This window comes from Solanum dulcamara, chromosome 2 (assembly GCF_947179165.1).
Source record: "Solanum dulcamara chromosome 2, daSolDulc1.2, whole genome shotgun sequence".
Classification (NCBI taxonomy): Eukaryota; Viridiplantae; Streptophyta; class Magnoliopsida; order Solanales; family Solanaceae; genus Solanum; species Solanum dulcamara.
This window is the reverse complement of record NC_077238.1, coordinates 47,442,925-47,459,967: the sequence shown is the minus strand read 5'-3', so window position 1 is coordinate 47,459,967 and position 17,043 is coordinate 47,442,925. Positions and strand designations below refer to the sequence as shown.

General features: G+C 36.5%; 1 pseudogene; it reads left to right on the top strand.

The window, feature by feature from the left end:
• The first annotated feature begins 607 nt into the window (after window positions 1-607).
• Window positions 608-9,201, top strand: LOC129880551 (cysteine-rich receptor-like protein kinase 42; annotated as a pseudogene).
• The last annotated feature ends 7,842 nt before the right edge of the window (window positions 9,202-17,043 follow it).

The following is a 17,043-nucleotide window of genomic DNA, read 5'->3' as shown; positions in this document are numbered from 1 at the left end:
CAATTTTCCTTTCTTACCAAAACGCAATACACACTTCATGGGTGAAACCTTCAAATAGACCCAATCATCCACCTCAAATTCAAATTCCCTTTTCCTAACATCCGAATAGAACTTTTGACAACTTTGACCGTCTTCAACTTCTCACTTATGAGTCTCACCTTTTCCATAGCATCTATTACTAAATCTGGACCAATCAAGGCCATAAATCCCCCACTACTCCAAACTATTATTGGTTATAACTCACACCTCCCTAACCTACTCGATGATCTCCACTAGGTAATATGCCATGTTGATGAAAATTCCTTGTATCCCTCAATACAATCTTATAAATAGTGATATTGAATATCACATTGTATATAATAAAAAACACCAATATATTACTTGGAAGAAAATAAAAAGAATCATTTTCTTGTTCTCTACCTCTTTTATTTACTTTCTTATTTTATATTATTACTTAAGCTTCATTTTATAACAATCATTATTATCTTGGGTGTAGAAGTGGTTATTATTGGTGGACACGGGAGGTAGAAACTTCGTGATAGCACAAATAATATGACCATTAAGGGTCAATGGAACTTTCGACGACGAAACAATTTGATTGGACATGACTAAGTAATAAACAACTACTACAATAGATATTGTAGGAGTAGGTAATTACGGATTAAAGAATATGGTAGCAATTGGAAATTTGGGCGTAAAGTGCCAATCATTTGGAACAAGAACATAGCAAATTACATTCATTATTCGTTTCTCTTATTTCTTCTTCCTCCAATCTCTAAAAAACCTAGATGCAATCCATAGGCTCAATTAATTTTCCTTTTTATCTAAAATGGATCATCCTTGTTTTGGGTAATTTTTGTTTAGACTGTGATGCCGATCCTCGGATTTCAGAAGCAGGGCAGGTGTGTGGCACGAACATGACATTGCCGTCGATTATCATCCCACAGTACACTAAAGAAATGCAAGTGCTTACACAACTTGTGAGAGAACATGGATGGGGCAGCAGCTATTCTGTTAATTCAAAAGATATTTCGATATACGCTCTAGCAAACTGTTACCAAGATCTTCCACGCAACGATTGTGTTCAATGCTTCCTTATAAGTTGTTCCAAACTCCCTACTTGCCTCCCTGCTGTCTCTGGTTGTGTGTATCTTGATGGTTGCTTCATCCGTTATGATGACTACAACTTCTTCAGCGAAACTACTGACTCTGTTGAAGATAAAGTGAACTGTAGCAGCTCCCTTGGTAGGGCTATTACTAGTGAAGATGAATTGGCCTTGGCTGCCGCAGCTGGAAATTTGATCGAAAACGTGACGAAAACAGCAATTGAGAAGGGTGGATATGCAGTGGCGCAATTGAAAGGAGTGTATGGATTGGCAGAGTGTTGGAGAACAGTGAGCAAACAAGGTTGCAGAGAATGTTTGGACAAGGCAAGTGAAGTTATAAAGGGATGTTTGCCTAACAGGGATGCTAGAGCTTTAATTGCTGGTTGTTATTTGAGGTATTCCACCCACAATTTCCTCAATCATTTGTCTCAGGGTACTAATAAAGGTATGTATATATACTATATCACTGTTTTCACAATACCAACTCTATTCTTCTTTTAATCAATAGACTTTTGAAAATTTAATGCATGATGAACATATATGTTTTTCTTCTTCAACAGGGGTAGCTGAATAAGAAATAAATTATTGAATGTATAACTTATACAACATTTGATAGGTAGATAAAAAATAAGTAATTAATTTATAAAATTAATACGACGTTTATTAATAATTTAAAAATCCGCATAACTAATACATTTATAAGTTATGATGAAATCTATTTACTATTTTATACCGAATAGAAGATGAAATAATGAATATATGTATAATTTATATATGAAAACTAATCCGTGCATAATTAATATATGTATAAATTAATACATAAATTCACTTATAACTAATCATTACATTACTAATAACTCCATAACTCTAACCAACTACCAAATAACCCCTACTGGTGTGTTCGTTATGGAAGAAAACATTTTTCCTACAAAAATAATTTCCAAACTGTTAAGGACTATAACTTGTAAGTGAACAATAACGAGAATTGCTAAGAAAACAAAGCAGTCAAAAATTTCTTCTAGGGATTCAATAACACAGAGAAAGAAAGATGGAAGCATAATCAACTTCAGGTTAAGTTGGGGTACCTTTTTTCCGTTTGAGTATTTTAATGGGCTTAAATGAAATTTAATAAAGAAGTATGAAAGGGAAGTGAAAGATACGTTTGTTTGGTGTTTTTTTTTTAAACAATATTTTTCAATATAGATCCAGGAGAATAATCTTATTAATTTTTACCCGAACAAATTTTCATATTCCTAGGGTTAATACTTTATAAAATAACATCTCAACATGTAATGTTTTACAAAATTATCTCCCGACTCCTAGTTTTCTCATTTGAGCACGTCTAGTTAAGGAAATAATATGTTATAAACTCCTTAATAATTGATTGGAAAAACCTCCAATTACAAAAAAAACATGTTATAAATGTCTTTAATGATTTATTGGAAAAACCTTCCACCGAAAAAATTGATTTCAATCTCAAAAAACTCATTCCATCCCATGACCAAACAATGTTTTGAACTTATTGCTTTCAATACAAGGAAGAACGTGTTATGTCCAAACGGGATCTTAGTAGACAGTAATTTAAGGGATCAGGTGGTGGAGGTTAGGAGAGTCACTGATAGGATGATGTCAATTAAGGTGGTCGTTGAAGGGACCACGTTGAACATTATTAGTGCTTATGCGCCGCAAGCAGGCTTAAAAGAGGAGGATAAGAGGCGCTTTAGGGAGGATTTGGACGAGTTAGTAGGAGGCATACCGCCTACTGAGAAGCTTTTTCGTGGAAGGGAATTTCAATGGGGACATCGGGTCTATTTCGGGAGGATATGATGATGTGCATGGAGGCTTCGGCTTCGGTGACAGAAATGGAGGAGGAGTCTCACTTTTGAATTTCGCCAGAGCTTTTGGGTTGGTGATAGCCAATTCAAGTTTTCCAAAAAAGGAGGACCACTTAATAACCTTCCGGACTGCGGTGGCTAAGACCCAGATAGATTTTCTACTTCTTAGGAAGGATGATAAAGGTCTGTGCAAAGACTGTAAAGTCATTTTGATCGACAACCTTAAGACCCGACATAAGCTCTTGGTGATGGATTTAGGGATCAAGATGACGAGGAAGAAGAGGGTCGGGAATGACCGACCTAGGATCAGATGGGGGAGTTTGACTACGAATAGCACCCTGGAGATGGAAGAGAAATTGAAGGATATGGGGGCCTGGATAGTAGTGGGGATACGAACACTATGTGGGATAGGACAACTAGTTGTATTAGGGTTGTAGCAAGGGGAGTGTTGGAAGTCTCGATAGGTAGCCGTGGCCAGCATCGAGGGGACTGGTGGTGGAATGGAGAAGTGCAAGGGAAGGTGGAAGCAAAGAAGATAGCGTATGGAAAGCTGATAGAAAGCAAGGATGAGGTGGAGAAGTGGGAAAATACGAAACTTTATAAGATAGCAAGGAAAGAGGCGAAGTCGGTGGTTTCAACGGCAAAAATGACAGCTTTTGAATGCTTTTATGCTGAACTAGAAGAGAAAGGCGGGGATAGGAAATTGTTCAAGCTATCCAGGGTGCGGGAGCGAAGGGAACGCAATGTGGATCAAGTGAAGTGCATTAAGGATGAGCATGGAAAAGTATTGGTAGAGGAGACCCTCATTAAACAGAGATGACAGTCGTACTTCCATAAACTCTTGAACGAAGAAGGAGACAGAGAGATTGTGGTGGGAGATTTGGAACATACAAGGAGGCTTCACGATGGTGAGTGTTGCAGGAGTATTTCGGTCGAAGAGGTTAAGGGTGTTGTGCGTAGGATGCGTTGGGGAAGAGTGACAGGACCTGACGAGATTCCTAGTGAGTTTTGGAAGAGCGCAACCCTAGTAGGTTTGGAGTGCTGACTAAGTTATTTAATGTCATCTTTAGGATAACAACAATGCCCGAAGAATGGAGGTCGAGCATAATAATCCCTCTATACAAAAACAAAGGGGATATCCAGAGCTGCAAGAACTATAGAGGTATCAAGATTCTAAGCCATACTATGAAAGTGTGGGAAAGAGTAGTGGATATGAGGGTTCGGAGAGGCATGTCTATTTCAGATAACCAGTTCGGATTTATGCCGGGAGCTCAACTACAGAAGCCATCCATCTTATGAAGAGACTGGTGGAGCAGTATAGGGAAAGAAATAGGGACTTGCATATGGTATTCATCGATCTAGAAAAGGCTTACGATAAAGTTTCACGAGAGATACTATGGAGATGTTTGGAGGCTAAACGTGTACTTGTGACGTATATTAGAGTGATCAAGGATATGTATGAGGGTGACAAAACCAGGGTGAGGACAGTAGGAGGGGACTCAGAGTACTTCCCAGTTGTGATGGGGTTGCATCAAGGATCAGCCCTTAGTCCATTTTTATTTGCCTTGGTGATGGATATATTGACGCGATAAATTCAAGGTGAGGTGTCTTGGTGTATGCTTTTTATGGACGACATAGTCCTGATCGATGAGACTCATAGCGGAGTTAACGCTAAACTGGAGGATTGGAGACACACCCTGAATTCTAAAGGGTTTAAGTTGAGTAAGACCAAGACAGAGTACTTAGAGTGCAAGTTCAATGAGACACCTCAGGAGGTTGGCGCGGAAGTTAGGCTTGGTGACCAGGCCATCCAAAAGAAAAGTAGTTTCAAGTACCTTGGGTCTATCATGCAAGGCAACGGGGAGATTGACGACGATGTCACACATCATATTGGGGCAGGGTGGATGAAATGGAGGATCACTTCCGGTGTGCTTTGTGATAAGAAGGTGCCACCACAACTTAAGAGCAAGTTCTACAAAGTGGTGGTTAGACCGGCTATGTTATATGGGGCCGAGTGTTGGCCAGTTAAGGTCTCCCATATTCAAAAGATGAAAGTTACCAAGATGAGAATGTTGAGATGGATGTGTGGGCATACCAGGAGTGACAAGATTAGAAATGAGGCTATTCGGGACAAGGTAGGAGTGGCCTCGGTGGAAGACAAGATGCGGGAAATGCGATTGAGATGATTTGGACATGTGAAGAGGAGAGAAACAGATGCCCCCGTGAGGAGGTGTGAGAGGTTGGCCATGGATGGTTTCAGAAGAGGCAGGGGTAGGCTGAAGAAATATTGGGAAGAGGTGATTAGATAGGACATGACGCAGTTACAGCTCACCGAGGACATGACCTTAGATAAGAGGGTGTGGAGGACCCATATTAGGGTAGAAGGCTAGTACATAGTCTCGTTATTCTACCCTATTAGTAGGCGCATTAGCGCACTATAATTTCATGTGTGGAGGACTGAGATTAGGATAAAAGGCTAGATGACTCATCCTTTACACAATAGTAGCTGTAGTTCTGCTCATTATTTTTTGCCATTTGATTTCTGCATTGTATTATTGTCTATAGTTGTGGCGTCGTTGTGCTTTGATTATCTTATCTTATTTATTTATTTATTTATTTATAGTAATTAATGCCTCTTTCTTTTCGTACCATTCTACCATGACTTTCTCACTTTTGCTATTCCTTGTTTCCATCTTGTTTTCGATATGATTGTCCTTATCTGACCTTTTATCTTGTTTTCCTTTTGTTTTCCTCTCTTGAAGCCGAGGGTCTTTCGGAAAAAACCGCCCTACCTTTCAAGGTGAGAGTTAGGTCTGCGTATACTCTACCCTCCCCAGACCTCACATTGTGGGATTATACTGGGTTTGTTGTTGTTGTTGTTGTTTAGTATTAAGAATATTATGCAAACATCAGTCAGTTTGCTAACTTTACGAAAGGTATTTGGTGAATGTATTTTCCTGAAAATATTTGATATGCTCCAAGCAAACACTAAAAAATATTTCTGAAAATATATTTATTTCAAAATAAATCATATATAATTTCCGCCTTGTTTGGTTATGTTAAGGATAATCAAAAATGATATAGGAATACATTATCTTAACTATGTGGGAGGGTCAAACTAAGGCCGTTTTTGTTTAAAAAACAAGAATGGTCCAAAGTTCGAACTTATATGAGTTCTCTAACGTACTTCATATTGTCTTATCCCCCCTAATCCAACTATAACTCACATTGAACCAAAAATTAAAACATAAATCATTATATTAAACGGATGACAAAATTGAATAATTCATAACATATTAGCTAGAGTACTATTTAATCGATTAGTCCTAAGATTAGATAACTTCTTAAAAAAGGGTCAACCGTGGGAAAATTCCTTGTTTTGATTGACTAGGATTGACTAAACAAGGCAAGTTAGACTATTATATGAACTGTTTGTTCTTAATACCATATTATGATAATTAATTCGTACTAAAGCCAAATAGATGCAAATTGGAATGCAGAAATTTCAAATGTATCGATATTGACATCCATGCGACCTACTCCTATAAAGTAGTATTATAAAAATTTCTGTTGGGTCAAGTCTATGCGGATCGACAGAGACATTTTAATGACTGTAAAATAAAAAAAATTCTTTGTTGTTATATTTTGCTTGTGGTGAAAACGACTGGAAGTATATAAATATATAACCAGCTCAATTAATTACATATAGAAAGTATAAAATATAAAAGATCAATTGTATAATTATGGATTTGACTTTTCTTATAATTTGAAGTAGAACCAGTTCCTCCCCTCTCGGCCTCAGCCGCAATACAGTTCCAGTACTCAATATTTTCTTAAAAGAAAAATAGAAAACAAATATTCAAAAAAATAATATCATTAAACAAACAAAGTTTTTACTGATACACTAGATTATAAGGCTTGGACTGAAAATATATATGTAAACGGTCTCTCTACCTTTAAGGCACTGACAAAGTAGTGTGTGTACAATCTATTCTCCCATGATCCCACTTTATTGGATTACATTAGATATGTTATTGTTGTTGTACTATACTATATAAGACTTGACCTTGCTCCTGGTTGAACTCTTGTTCTTTAGAGACTTTCAACTGTGTTTTTTCCTCCAAAGGTCAATAATATGCTTGCTTTTGACTAATTTGTAATGAAATGTTGTTGGTTTCAGGGGTAAGCAAAGGGGTGATAGTAGTTATCGTTCTTGGAATGACAGCTTTCTCCATGTTGTTTCTCTTTGTTGCATACGTAGCTCGCAAAAAATCGATAAAGCGAAAACAAGGTATCATCAAAGAAACTAACCTTAATTTGTCATTTTACACACTCAGAAAGAAGTATTGTTATTAACACGCAAACTAATTACGTAGAAGTTTTGCAATTTTTTCTTGGCCACAGAACTAATTAATCTTGGCAAAATATCAAATTCATACAAGAGGTCCAGCTTGAACTTTAAATATGAAAATCTTGAGAAGGCAACAAATTACTTTGACCCATCAACAATAGTAGGCCAAGGAGGAAATGGTTCTGTATATAAGGGGACTCTGCCTAATGGGAAGGTTGTTGCAGTTAAGAGACTGTTTTTCAATACAAGGCACTGGGTTGATGAGTTCTTCAATGAGGTTAACCTCGTCCATGGGATTGAACACAAAAATCTTGTCAAGTTGTTGGGATGTAGCATTGAAGGCCCCGAGAGCCTCCTCGTATATGAGTTTGTGCCCAATAAGATCCTAGATCAATACCTAAATGGTACGTTATTATCTATCTTCTCTTATTGCATTACCTTGAGGGAGCAATTATGCAGTGACAATTAGGGACTTCTTATTGAGTTGTTGAATTTATTTTTTTGTTTAGATAAGAACAAGATAAAAGTTATAAGTTGGAAAGAATGATTCCTCATCATAGTCGGAACAGCAGAAGGCCTTGCGTTCCTCCATGGAGGTACAGAGATGAGAATCATCCACAGGGACATCAAGAGCTCCAATGTACTCGTGGATGAAAATTTTGATGCGAAAATTGCTGATTTTGGACTTGCTCGGTGTCTTGCAGCTGATAAAACTCATCTTAGCACTGGAATTGCTGGCACATTGTAAGAAAGATAAAATATATACCATTAACAAACATGCAATGACCTTCTTTTAACTACTTAATTAACTAGTGATTTTATTTGTTACACAGAGGATATATGGCTCCGGAATATCTTGTAAAAGGACAGCTCACAGAGAAGGCTGATGTCTACAGCTATGGAGTGCTTGTTCTTGAAATTGTTTGTGGAAGAAAAAACATATCTTTGGCAGAGTATGACTCTGGATCTCTACTTCAAACTGTGAGAATTAATACAATGTTGTGCTTTTCTCTTAACAGTATTTTGTCAGTAACAAATTAACCTGTCTATTTGATCGCAGGTGTGGAAACTTTATACAACAAATCAGGTGACTAAAGCTTTAGACCCTATCTTGAAAGGTGATTTTCCACCAGAAGAAGCATCAAAAGTCCTCAAAGTTGGGCTCTTATGCACTCAATCTTCTGTCACCTTAAGACATCAATGTCTGATGTTGTCCAAATGTTAACAACATTCGGACAACCAATTCCGGAACCATGCCAACCTCCATTCTTACGTGCATGCAGCAGCGTAAAAAGCTTTGTCTCCGATACACTCACCAAACTTGATGAATCTTGTATTTCTACTACAGAGAACTCCTCTAGTATGCATAGCTCATCAGATGTACCACTCATTAAGTGATCAAGAATACCTTTTAAAACCGTCTGTACTGGGAACATAGAAATTAAAAGAAGTGGAATTTGATGTTTAAGTGAAGATTTTGCAGAACATTTTTGTAGGGTTAGAACGAATTTGATGGCGCATTTACGACTTACCGAGGACATGACCCTAGATAGGAGGGTGTGGAGGACACACATTAGGGTAGAAGGCTAGTACATAGTGGTTTTATTCTCCCCTATTCGTAGGCGTATCAACGCACTATGATTTCTTGTACTCTGATGTATGTTATTTATGGTATTTATGTTATTATCCAATAATAATATCTACTGTTTTTGTGCTTTGATTATACTATTGTTTGGACCATTTTCGTCATCTACTTATTTACTCTAATATTCTTGTCTGACCTTTTTCTATGCTTTTATTGAGCCGAGGGTCTTTCGGAAACAGCCGTCCTACATTGGTAGGAGTCAGGTCTGCGTACACTCTACCCTCCCCAGACCCCACGACGTGGGATTTCACTGGGTTGTTGTTGTTGTTGTTGTTGATTTTACTTTACCTCTTCCAACTTGTATGAAGATTCCACTACATACCCTTTTTACAAATACTCTCGTTTGCAATAAATTTTAGAGTGATGAGAAAATAAATTACAACAAAAAATAAAATATGAAGAAAAATAATTTTATTGATAAATGTTGTGTGTACAAATTTATTTATTCCTTGATTTTTTCTCTCTTAAGATTTGTCCATAATTTGAGGACTGTTAGTGACATATTTCTCGATGATCTTCTTAAAATATTTGATTATCAAGAAGAGTCCGACATATCTTGATTTCTTTATGAATATCCTAAGAGTTTACGGGATGTTCGAGATTTTGATCTTTATGAATACCCAAGAGTTTATCGGATATTTGAGATTTTTTTGAGAAAGACAATATTTGATGTTTTCATGATCTCTTTGTGAATATCCAAGAGTTATGGATTTTTTTTTGAGATCTTGATATTTATCAATACCCAAGAGTTTATACGATATTCGAGATCACTTCTTTAAGAAAGACAATATTTGATGTCTTCATGATCTTGTTGTAAATATCCATGAATTTATGGGATATTCGAGATGCATCTTCAAAGGAATATAATATCTTTTATATTGGCATGAACTAGAGTTTAGGGTGAATTAGTCTCCAAAAATCCTAACTTGAATTGAAAATGTCTTGTAAAGTCTCTATTGAAATTGAACACATTTTGTAGTGTCCCATAAAATTTCAATGTCTACAATGTCCCCTAATACAAGACTTGTTGGAGTGTAGATTTGATGAAACTCAAATACGAGACTTGAAGTAACTATAAAAATGGAGTTTTTCTACCTTTACTATTTTGTGACTTCAAATTTGCAGATTTGAATCGTGAGAGTAGAGAAGGACAGATTTGGTCTTATTAGGTGTGCCCGTTTGTTTGCAATAAATTTTTGAGTGATAAAAAATAAATTACAATCAAAGATAAAATATGAAGAAACATAATTTTATTAATAAACATTGTGGTACAAATCTGTTTATCCCATGATTCTTCTCTCCTAAAAGTTCTCAATGATTCGAAGGTCGTTAGTGGCGTATTTATCGAACTAGGATGATTTAGACTTGATCTTCATGAAAGAATTTGTGGATCTTCTTAAAATATTTGATTATCAAGAAGAGTCCGACATATCTTGATCTCTTTATGAATATCCCAAAATATACGGGTCGAATATTGGAGATTTTTTATCTTTATGAGTACCGAAGAGTTTATATATAAGATATTCGAGATTTTTTTGAGAAAGACAATATTTGATTTCTTGATAATCTCTTTGTGAATATCCATGAGTTATAATTTTCTTTTTTTAAGATCTTGATCATTTGGAATACCCAAAAGTTTATGGGATATTCGAGATAACTTCTATAAGAAAGACAATATTTGATGTTTTCATGATCTCTTTGTGAATACCCAAAAATTTATGGTATATTCGAGATGCCTCTTCAAGGAAATATAATATTTTTTATATAGACATGAAATATGCTTTACGCTAGAGTGGCCTCCAAAAATCCTAACTAGAACCAAATACGTCTAGTAGAATTCTCATTCAAATCAAACAAGTCTGGTAGAATATCATAAAATTTCAATGTCTACCATTCTTTTAGTTACACACTCTAATTTGTACTTACGTAACCAAGACCCTTTTGGACGGCCAAAAGCGACTTTATTGGAAGTGCATCAACCACACCAGTCAGATGTGGCACATGTCATGATGTTAGAAGCCAAAGTAAAAAACCGTTTTCATTTCAAAAACTCAATTCAACGGCCCCAACCACTTTGTTCTCTTCTATGGTAGTCCGAAAACATTGTCATTTTTAGTACAAACCCTTGTTTGATATACGGAGCTCTACAAGTATGATCGAGTACTCAGTAAAACTTTCAAAAGTCCTACTCCGTAGATAACTGAGAAGTAATTCTCTAAAATGACTTTGGATTTCCTAAGTAACAAGAATATGGAAGAATTTGTTGTAATTCCTTCATGTGGGTCTCCAAACAAGACAACTGGATTCTCCACCTAAGGGAGTTATATGATGTATCTCACTGAAATTGCAGGAAATTAGTAAAATAATTATTATATCTCAAAAATAATAATATTAAGTGAAAGTTACATAAATCGCACTAGTTTAAAATCTAATCACTTATGTACTCTAGTTTGTAATATTATGTATCTTATCAGATTTTAGTGCGTCCAGATACGTTTAGCTACGACTAGATACATGTCTGAGGATACATAGGGTTAAAATTAGGTGTAATTTGTTCTAAATATATTGTATCAAAGTGGATTCACATGTTTCTGAGATACATAACAAATCTCGTTCGCCTCCTTCGCCTATCTCACATCTCGCTCGCCACTCATCTATGTATTTGGTATCTTAGATACATGTCAATCACACCCAATACATACAAATACATGTATCTAGTGTGATTCGTATGTATCTGGGATACATAATGAATCTCGCTCGCCTCCTGTCAAGACCCAATTCCTCGAGTCATGATGACACCTAATATAATCCACCACTAGGCAAGCCAATCCATATTCCAGAACTGTGAGTAACAAGATTAAGGGTATAAATCTAAACCAAAACTTAAACATATAACAGAAATACGCGGAAGCAAGCCAAAACTATATACAATAAAAAGATCCCTCCCAAAACCTAGAAGTCACAAGTAAAGAGCTACTACACAAATATGAGTACAAGTCCAAAAAGTCGCCCACAGAAACAAGATTGTTTCAAAAAGAAAAAGACTAGTTATAATATATATAGAAGAAAATGGGTAAATCTAGGACATCTTGCGCTCACCCTAGCCTCCGGATTAGACTACAACAAGCTCGATATCAACACTAGTAGTCGATTCTCAGACCTGCATAAAAAAAATAAATGCAGAGTAAAGTATGAGTATCAAAACAGAATGTACCCAGTAGGCATCATAGACTGACTGAGAAGGAAAAGTAATAGTAATATAAAATGCTAAAATTTAAAACACAACACAAACAAGAATGAAAAAACTATCTGGGATGCACACGAGTGTACAAACACACGAAGAAAGAGAAAACAACTAACTAAATCTAACTAGGCTCCCATAAACTCTGTGGGTACATTGGTGAGCAAGTTTATGAAAAATCTGAATAGACTCCCGTAAGCCCGATACGTTCACAAAAGAGTTGAGATCAATAAAGAGAATCTGAAGAAATTTCCAAAGTTACTACAACCTTCCACAAACTTGAACCAAACCAAAGGAATGCCTGAAACTTTATTTATAAATGAATAGGATCTAAGTACTTGAACCGAAGCGAAGATGAAGGAATCAAGGACTTGAACCCAGATTTGATTAGCCAAGGACTTGAACCAAGGCTGAGTATAATCATAGACTTAAAGCAATTATGAAAGTGGCTAAGGACTAGAACCAAGGTTGAATATAGTGATGGACTTGAACCAAGGTTGTAGGTAGTAGTGGACTTGAACCATGACTGAAGATGGCGGTGGACTTGAACCACGATTAAAGAAGGCCCAGGAGTCGAACCTAGTCTATAAAACCAAGGCATGGACTTGAACCATGCCCTGTTGAGTGAATAGGGTCTTGAACTAAGAATGGAGGAAAATCGGTTAGATATAGGATCAGCGGCTAATCGAGCATCTCGAGAAGTACCCCCAAACCGAGTACCATCAGTAAATCACTCCAAGCCCAAACCAAATCCAACCATAATCATAGAGTGAATTCATAATCAAGATCAAAGTACACCGAAATCGACGGGATGAGGAATTTATGGATATAAGGTTTCAAGAGTTGTTTTAGTACATAGCTAAGACCCAAAGTATCAGGTTCAAGTATACTATATTAGTCTACAGGGAGCTACGAAGCGATGTTGGAGAAGTTAAGGCTTAACGACTCCAAAAGTATGCACGTCTATGCCAATCACTAGTCTAAGCCTAGACTAAGGCAAAATATGCTTTCAACAACATACACAAGCCATGAAAAGGCACACTGCAAGGTATGGATGGTAAATTAACACAACCGACATGCTTCATATCCCAAAATACCTGAAAATAGCCTAACACATGGATTCTATGAATTAAACATGATCAACTACCAATTTACCACCAAACTAACACAAATAAATATACAATCATGTAATCATGCTCAATTTAAGGAGAAGAAAGTCATAGCCTTCCTTTAGGACGACCGCACGCAATCCATATCAAGTTGTCGGAGCTTTTCCCTTCCATACGACCTTGGAATGCTGCCACACTATCAAAAATAGTATCAAAACATTAATACAGTTGTTTAGACACTAAAATTACTAAAAATAGAGACAGACCAATTTTAAAGTCTAAGATAGGAATATAGGACTAGCTTTGGGAATTTCTTGATTGACTCGTAAAAGGGTCTAATTTACCTCCCCAAACTTGTGTTCCATAATAAAACACAATGTGGGGCACGAAATAGCAAAAAATCAGACATGTGACAAAATCATAATTTGAGCTAAGAAAATAAGACATGGCAGCAGGTTTAAGCTTCCTTTTACCTCGAAACACGGGTCCCCTGACACTTTTTGAACACTCCAATTTTTTCTCTTGATAATTACCCACACATAAGTCTTTAAATCACTCAAATCGGAGCTAAAATGGAGGAGATATCAAGTTTTAAAGGTGTGGCTTTGAGTTGATCGCGTCTGGTGTTTAAACAAGAGATTAGACACAATTGTACATCACGATCACAACCAAAGTGGACCGCGATCATGAAGGTCCAACAAAAATTCCTTCATGAACGCAAATAGAGGCCCGCGATTGTGAAGGCCATAAGACCATAATTCCACAATAGCAATCAATGGATTGCGAACGAGAAGGCCTGGCGCCAGTGGTTTGTGAACGCGGCCATGGTGGCTCGCAAATGTTAAGGCCAAGCATGGCCTGCACCAGCAACTACTACAACATCAACTTAGACATTGTTCAAGTCTCCGACGGGGTGCTCGAAATTCATTTGGAATCCCATGCGTGCAAACGAGATATGCTACTCCACCAAATTAGACGTTCCAAACTCAACGACGAAGTCAAAATTTCCATACAAGGTCATCTTGATAAAAGGTTGACCCCACAACCACGTGTCCTTTTTTGCCAATTCTACAAGGGGCCTCGACATTCAATCGGAACCCTCGAAAAGTGCATGAAAGATTGTTCTAGACCAAACTCGACATTTCAAAACTAATCACACTAACAGAGTTTTCATTTGAGCGCATTTCTCAATAAGGTTGACCAAAGACAAACATAGGCCAAATGTTAAAGGTTAAAATGCCTAATGGTCCAAATTCGCACCAAAATATTCAAAACATGTGACGACCATGCTACTAGCCTAAAATGACCATTTTGGAGTTGATGAAATGGTTAGAATTTCGTTCGAAGTTCGTTTACCTGATGTTTTTACCGAAATTAACTTTTTAAATTTCAAAAGCTCCAAAATAGGGAAACGGACATACATCCCAAACGAACGACCAAACAACCAAACAGTAAATGCCAGCAAGTCATAAATGACTGAGGGTCACTATATCAATGCGTTAAAGGACAAAAAAAGAATGCATTTACTAAAAAATGACTTGGAGGGTCATTACAACTCACTCCTTATCTCGCTCGCCTCTCTCCCTATTTTAATGTATCTGGTAGAAAAATACCTATATTTTAATGTATCTTCCTCAATATATGGTAGGAAACTCTCAATTAATGGTAAGATATGTAATATTTTTAAATTATAGATAATAATAATATATATGGTAGTAAAGTATGTCTAATTATGTAGTTGTTTCTAATATTAATCTTATTATTTATTCTATTCTACCCATAATTACTAATACTTAATCACCTCTCTTTTATTAGCCATTATTTTGATACTCCCTCTATGCCTTTTTAGTTGACATAATAAGGTTTTGCACAACCCTTAAGAAAATAGTAATTAGGAGTGTGTTTAACTAGTACACCCCTTATTAATTCTTTAATCTTTATCTATTTATGCGCTTCTTAATTCTAAAATAATTAATGTTATGGGCAAAGTTGAAAAAAGATAATTAATTCTTTCTTGATTACTTAAATTGACAACTATTTTGGAATAATTATTATTAATATACATGACAACTAAAAATAAAATGGAGGGAGTATCAATTAAGACATTGATTATATTCATTATATTGCCTTAATAAGCTTTTCCTAATAAGGAATATTGGACTTGTCAAATGGTTTATTGCAACTTAAATCTGGCCATTTAGTCAAAAGCTTTGATGACACTAATTACAATTTATTTTGTGTATATGACAGTTGGTAGCACATATTTTGTGTTGCTCTACACATAGTAAATTTTGGATTTAACTCATGAGGAACGATATACAAAAGAAATACTTTTCTTCTCATTTTGTGTTGTTGGGTTTTCTTTAAAATGATTCTTTGTTAGTTTCTAGCTCCTAGTGTAATACTAGAAGAGCTTGTTGAATCTTGGAGGATATACTTTAACCAGTGAAATATCCTTAAGGACAGTACCATAGGCACGCCTCAAGCTATAAGATTTTTGTGATTTCCAATATTTTCCAACACATGATATGTAAGACCCCGAAAGATAAAAAGTCAAAAAATTAGGAACAAAAGATGAAATTCCAAAAAATGCAGGTTTTGGGCACCAGGTGGCCTTCACGAGACCCACTACGGGCCGTGAAGAGGACCACGGTATGTGAGGGGCCACCATGGTCCATGCTCATCTAAATGGTTCCCAGAGGTGCGAACCACGTGAGGCACCACGAGCCATAATATGGACCACAGTCCGTAATAGCCCCCGTGGTGAGCCCCTCTGCAGGCCTCCTATTAGGATCCCTTTCACGACTCATGTTAACTGACCGTATTGACCTCTAGAGACCGTGAAGGAAGTCCTGAAACCATCCTTGCAAACCCCAAGAATGCAAGTCCAAGGCAACCACTAGGGAGGACCACCACTGACTATAGTGCCCATAAAGGGCCGTGGTGTGTCTCGTGGTGGGCAACCTTCCAAAAATCTTTTCTACAATTCCTAAGTCCCCACACAGAGGGGACCACAGACCGTAATGCCTTTGATGGTCCATGGTGAGGGCCTGTTTTGTGTTTTGAATTCATATTTAAGGAAGGTTATTTTAGTTATTTCCTACGCTTTCATTAATGAACGCGAACGGTTTATGAAACTAAATTCCTACCTATTAACTACCCTAAAGTCTTCTAACCCTCATATTCTCTCCATAATTCCCAAATCATAAAACCTTCTCTCTCAACTTTTCTCTTGAAGTCTTCTTCTCCCGAAAGAAATTCAAAAAGATTCTTCAAGTTCGAGCTTGCATTCTTATCAATTTAGGGCTCATGAAGGTCAAGGTATGTGGGACTTCAACCATGGGTACCTATCACCAATGGAATCCCAAAGATCTCTTCTCAATTCTCTTATAATTTCTTCAATTAAATGCCTACTTTCATGATTTGCATGGCGTCTTCTCAATTATGATATATTTTAATATTATTAGTCTAATTATGCATAATTCACATCATATTGTATGATTTTAAGTTGAATTTCAATTACCCATGCTATATACTAGTTTCAAGTATGATTTATGAGATATGATCATTATTTTTAAGTTATTTCAATGAAAGCTTAATGAAAGAGTTTAAAGATGCTTTATGCAAAGAAGTTTATGAATGATGATTATATGATTCTTAAAGCAAGTTAAAGATAGGGAAAGTGTCACGACCCAAGCCTAGGGCCTAGACATGACACGGAGAATGAGGAGCCTCTTAGCATTCATTTAGCCTTTC